We start from the raw sequence: 6,218 nt of genomic DNA, 5'->3' as shown, positions 1-6,218 counted from the left end.
AGAGTGGCAAGGCAGCCGGGGCAAGGTGACCAACCCTGCCCAGTCCTGCTCTGCTGGGCAGTAGCTGCCCCCTCCTACTAAGAGGGCCAGGCCTGTAGGGAAAAGGGTTTCTGGGGTGATGCCGCCTTCCCTGAGCAAGGTGGGAGCTGAGCAGTTCACTTGGGGTGGGGAGGGGGGAAACAGTTGGGAGGATGTTGATAGCTGAGGCCTAGGCTGGCACCCCTCAGCCACAGACGGATGAGTGGGCACCTGCAGGGCCCTTGGCACTGGGTGGCATCAAGTAAACAAGGGTTTCTGGGCTCTGGAGCCAGACTGGCTCCTTGCTAGCCCCAAGGACGGTTTAAATACAGGGAAGCCGGGCCTCTGAAGGCAAAGCAGATAGCCCGTGACAAACATGCAACTAAGGGTGGGGCCAGTCAGGCCCAGGTGATGTCACAGATGGGGGACTGTTTATACCAGCAGAGGGAAGGGTGACCGATTAGTGACCCTTCATAAAAGGGTGCAGACTTGAGGTGCCATGGGTAGAGGCTGCTCCAGCCCCTCTGGCAGAAGGCAGGACAGAAACAAGTTCCTGAGGGTTTCAGGGACCCAGTTGTGTGCTCCGAGCCTAGCTGGTGCGGTGGTGTCTGGTCCTATGACCAGCACTTGAGGTGCCAGTGGATGCTTCAGTTGCTGCAGGGCTGGCCGGCCCTCCCTGCGTCACTCAGCTGCCACCTGTGGGCGTTCACCCTGTGCCAGGTGGAGCTGCGCTGTCACGATCTGAGGAAGTTCACGTTCCCCCATTTCACAGAGGGAGAGTCCGAGACTGAGGACTGCCGAAATAACAAAGGTGGTAGAAGCAGATGCAAACCAGGCCGTCCAACTCCAGCGTGCTTTCCATCAGGTTACTAATCCAAAGCACACACTAAGAGGAAAAAACGGTAGATCCCCCCAACCCCACCCTTAGACTGCAGCTGTACTCAGGGCTGAGAGACCCACATTAAAGGTTAAATGCTGTCACTCCAGCCTGGGGTCCTGAAAGCTTGGGGCAGGGGTCACCCAAGGGAGGTGGAGCATTTTTGTTCAAGCTGTGAGCACATTAGAGAAGGCACAGAACTTAGCAGTGCCCCTGAACTAGGAGGAAGGGAAGTGCTGCCTGGCCGCCCACTCTCCTTCCCGGAGCACTCCACCTGCAGGGCTCTGTGTGGCCACAGAGGGGCTGTGAACCCCCTGGGGCTGCCCCAGGAAGCGCCTGCTGATCTGAGGCTTGAAAGGGGCTGAGGGCAGGTGTCTGCCCCAGAGTTCATAGCCCTGGTTTCGGTTCTACAGGTTGGGGGTCATCTTTGGGCTGCGACCGGGGTTCAGGGAGGGCCAGAGGATGTGGTCAGAGATGTGGCTGCCCACCTAGAGGGCTAGTCCCAGCCCTCGCCTCCTCCCTAGATCCATAGCTGGCCATGACCCTGGGGAAGAAGCCTCCTCTTCAGAGGCTGGCCTGGGGCAAAGGAGGGGCATTGCCACCCAGCTCCCAGAGCCCCTGGACTGAGGCCTTCAGGGCAATCTGTCGTGGGTCCCACCCACGCAGCACCTCACAGCCCAGGACCCAAGAGGCAAAGGGCCCGCCCACTGCCTCTGGCCATGCACAGCTGTTTTCTATGTTGCAGTTCCTTGTAAGATCTCATTCAGAATAAACATTTCTGGCTGGGTTTGGTTCACACCTATAATCCCAGCACTTTGGGAGACCAAGGTTGGGGGTGAGGTGGGGTCGTGTGAGGCCGGGAGTTCAAGACCAGCCTGGGCAACATAGTGAGACCTGCACCCCCCCCCCCCCGCCCCCACACCATCTCTACCAAAACAAAAATTAGCCAAGAGTGGTGATGGGTGCCTGTGGGTAGTCCCAGCTACTTGATAGGCTGAGGTGGAAGGTTCACTTGAGCCTGGGAGTTTGAGGCTGCAGTGAGCTATGATGGCATCACTGTACTCCAGCCTGGGAAACACAGTGAGACACTGTCTCTATTTAAAAAAAAATTTTTTTTAAATAAACATTTCTTCTCCTTACAAAACAAGTTAACCACAAATCCAATCAGTGCCCTGTTCTTATCTCAAATGGGTGTTCTAGAAGAATAGACCAGTAAAAAATAAATAATGGCCGGGTACGGTGGCTCACATCTGTAATCTCAGCAATTTGAGAGGCCGAGGAGAGTGGATCACATAAGGTCAGGAGTTTGAGACCAGCCTGGCCAATACGGTGAAACCCTGTCTCTACTAAAAATACAAAAATTAGCCAGATGTGGTGGCTCTCGCCTATAATGCCAGCTACTTGGGAGGCCAAGGCACAAGAATCGCTTGAACCCAGGAGGCAGAGGTTGCAGTGAGCCAAGATCGCACCATTGCACTGCAGCCTGGGCGTCAGAGCAAGACTCCGTCTCAAAAATAAATACATAAAATAAATCAAATGGGCTAGTCATAGGACTTGCCCGGCCACGGCCAGCAAGGTGGTGAGAGTTGGGAGGTGAGAACATCCAGCCACCACTCCTGTGTTAAAAGCGCACCAGGTCTGGCAGCCCGTGGAGGGCAGCCTTGGGGAGACCGCCCTGAGTTCAACTCCCAGCTCTGCCACTCTAGCCAGATCTCTTCCCCCACTGAGGCCGTTTGCTCAAGCCTTAATTCAGGAACAGACGTGGCCCACAGAGGCAGAGCCCGAGGACACCCACCTTGAGCGGCCTTTGCCAAGCACCCCAAGGAGGTTAGTTGGGTGGGGTGCAGGGAGCAGGGCACCTCACCCAATACCCAGAACAAAACAGGCCGGCCCCTCCCTTCCCTGAAGCAGCTCCCAGACTCAGTGGCGCCTGTAGGCTAGAGAGGTGGTGGCCAAGGGGGCTCGGGCCTGGCTTCCTGTGCACCCAGAGGGATTGATAATTGTAAAACCACATGGGGCTGCAGCCGCTGCAGAGCGTGGGAGCCCCTATGGCTTGTTGGAACAGTGCAGGGAAGGTTTTTGGAAGAAAAACCAGGATGATGAAACCACCATATGTCCACCCATTTGGAGCTTTGGACTTTTCATAGGACACGCCCCTGGTGCTGGGCAGATGGGGTTGGGGAGGGGGCTGCCAGGACTAGCTGGGGGACTGGGGGGTCCACACCCCTAGCATTTGCATCAGCTCCTTCCCAAAGCCATCCCAACAGACGCACCTTCAAATAAGAGCCAGGCATCTGAGGCTCAAGGGTGGGCTTAGGGAGCTCCCCGGCTCCAATCACATTGCCGCCCGTGCTCCTTCAGAGAAAGGTTGGGACGGCCATTGGTGGCCATACTGGGAAGCTCATTTGTCCCTCACACCTGAACAGGTGCAGTTCTCCATTATACACAAAAAGACAGCGTCCAGAGAGAGAGGAAGAGATCTACCCAAGGCCCCACGCCTGGTCAGCAGCGGGCAGGGCTGCAGGACCCAAGGCCAGCCTCTCATGTCCTGACCTCCTGGGTAGGAGCGGGCCACTATGCCATGTGCACATTTCCAGAGTGGCTAAGGGCAGGGGGCGGCCGCCATTCCTGCCAGCCCTGAAGAACCATCTGGTGGGAGCTGCTTCCCGAGGCCACGGCTGGAGACTCTCATCCTAGGCCTTCCCCTGAAGGCTGATTCTCAGGACTTTGAGGAAGGGGGCGCTCCAACCCTGGGCTCAGCAGCCCTCCAATGTGGCCAGGATGCCCTAGACCTGGGCAACCTGCCTTGTGTCTGGGCTCCCAGCCACAGAGGGCTATGCCCTTGGGGGCAGACACAGGGTTCCCTGCCACTTCCTCATGCTGGGTTCTCAGGTCCTCTCCCTGCCCCCACACACCTGCCCTCTGCAGGGCGAGTCTGCACTCAAGGAAGGAGCTCAAGGCTGGCACCACCTCCCTCCCCAGCTTCCATGCATTAGTCTGTAAAGGAGGGTAATAACTCTCTCCTAGCGTGGCCCTTGTGAAGATAATAGATCTAAAGTCACTTTAAGTTTCCAAGAGGCCCCTTACACTTGCAAGCTGTTATCAGCGTGAGTGCTCCCCACAGAGCTGGGTGAGAGAGCTAGTGATGTCCCTCAGTACCAAGGGGCTTGCGGGATGAGTGAGAGGCTGCGGGGGGTAGCTGAGCCCTCCTGCACCTGGGGAGTAGTCGACCATGGAGGAGGCATTTGAATGAAGGTACCCTGGTGAGAAGGAAAGGAAAGAGGGTGGCCTGACTGCCTGGACAGGGTGTGACTGAGGCTCTCGGGGGTGTCTCCTGTCAAGACTCACCCATCCCTGTGAGCTGGGCCTTGGGCTGTGCCATGCTCAGGGCTCTGTGGCGAGCGTGTCAAGGCTGCTGTGGCCCTAGTGGTCTGGCCCCACAGGATCAGAAAACAGATCTGCTGAGACAACATGGTGTCATGCCCTGGAGCTGCTTCGGGCAGTCAGGGCTGGAGGCCTGGCTGCTTGCTAAGGCTGGAATAAGCTCAGAAAGAGACTGAGCCTTTACAGACTTCCTTCCATTGGAGCTGCAAAGGAATGAGCAGGGGGCCCAACCCTCCCCCTTTATTTTTATTTATTTATTTATTTTGGAGACATGGTCTCACTCTGTCACCTAGGCTGGAGTGCAGTGGCACAATCTCAGCTCACTGCAAGCTCTGCCTCCCAGGTTCAAGTGATTCTCCTTTCTCAGCCTCCCGAGTAGCTGGGACTGCAGATGTGTGTCACCATTCCAGGCTAATTTTTGTATTTTTAGTACAGACAGGGTTTTGCCATGTTGACCAGGCTGGTCTTGAATTCCTGGGCTCAAGTGATCCGCCCACCTTGGCCTCCCGAGTAGCTGGAACTACAGGCTCTCACCACCACACTCAGCTAATTTTTAAGTTCGTTTGTAGAGATGAGGTCTCACTATGTCACCCAGGCTGATCTTGAACTTCTGGGCTCAAGTGATCCTCCCACCTCGGCCTCCCAAAATGCTGGGCTTACAGGCATGAGCCACCATGCCCGGACCCAACCCCCTTTTACAGACAAGGAAATTGAGGCTTACAAGACAGATGTGACAAAAACTAATAAAGGACCAGAAAGAATCACGTGTGAGAGGCGGGAGGTGCCGAATGCCAGTCCCAGCCCTGCCCCGTGCAGCCCTGGCCTCAGCCCTGGGACTCAGTGTCCACTCAGCTATACTGTGTGGGGATGGACAGATGGCTGGGGATGAACCTTTCTGAGAACTTACCAGAGAGGTTAAGGGACTTGCCTGAGGTCACACAGGGACTGAGGCAGGGCCCAGAGGCCTCACCAGGGGTGTCCACGAGGGGCAGCGGAGGAGAGGCCCATCTTCCCACCCAGGAGCCCTTCCCTATCTCCGGTTCCCTAATGCTGGCTGGAGCGCCTGTCCCTCCTCTGGTCTCTGGCGCCCCCGTGTGGCCTCAGTGAGCAAGCCCCTTCCTACCTCCTGTGGGCTCCACCCCTGCCCCGCCCCTATAAGGAGGGCTCAGAATCTCTCAGGTGAGAGGGATCTGAACTCCTGCCCCCTCTCCCTTCCAGGAGACCAGAGACAATGAAGGGGATCCCCAGAGTTTGGTTTGAATCCTGGCTCCCCATCCCATTCTGGTTGATTTAGGTAATACACCCAGACTCTGTTTCCCCAAACATTTCTCAGCCCATGGGCCCTGCGTAGCTACAGGGCGGGCCTCTGGGGAGATCACATGGGAGGCAGGGCGAGTCTGAGACCAGCCCCGGGCAATGTAGAGACCCCAGCTCTAAAAAAAAAATTAAAAATTAACCAGGCGTGGTGGTGCAGGCTTGCGGTCCCAGCTACTCAGGAGGCTGAGGTGGGAGGATCACTTGAGCCCAGTATGTTGAGGCTGCAGTGAGCTAAGATTGCATCACTGCACTCCAGCCTGGGTGACAGAGCAAGACCCTGTCTCAAAAAAAGGCTGGGTATGGTGGCTCATGCCTGTAATCCCAGCACTTTGGGAGGCCGAGGTGGGCGGATCACCTGAGGTCAGACCAGCTTGGCCAACGTGGCAATATAGTGCAACCCTGTCTCTTTAAAATAAATAAATAAATAAACAAATAATCACATGAAAAACCCTTTGTGGGGAGAAACACCCTGTTTGCTTCAAACATTCATGGAACACCTCCTCCCTCAACCTGATCCTGCCCCCATCTCACCGAGGTCCCAGTACGAGAGGAGAGGCAAACCCCTAAACAGGTCTTTTAATGAAATAATGTGTTGGCCAGTGGCTACAGCCTGTAATCCCAG

This window comes from Pan troglodytes, chromosome 9, assembly GCF_028858775.2.
Source record: "Pan troglodytes isolate AG18354 chromosome 9, NHGRI_mPanTro3-v2.0_pri, whole genome shotgun sequence".
Lineage (NCBI taxonomy): Eukaryota > Metazoa > Chordata > Mammalia > Primates > Hominidae > Pan > Pan troglodytes.
Note: the sequence above shows the minus strand (reverse complement) of the source record.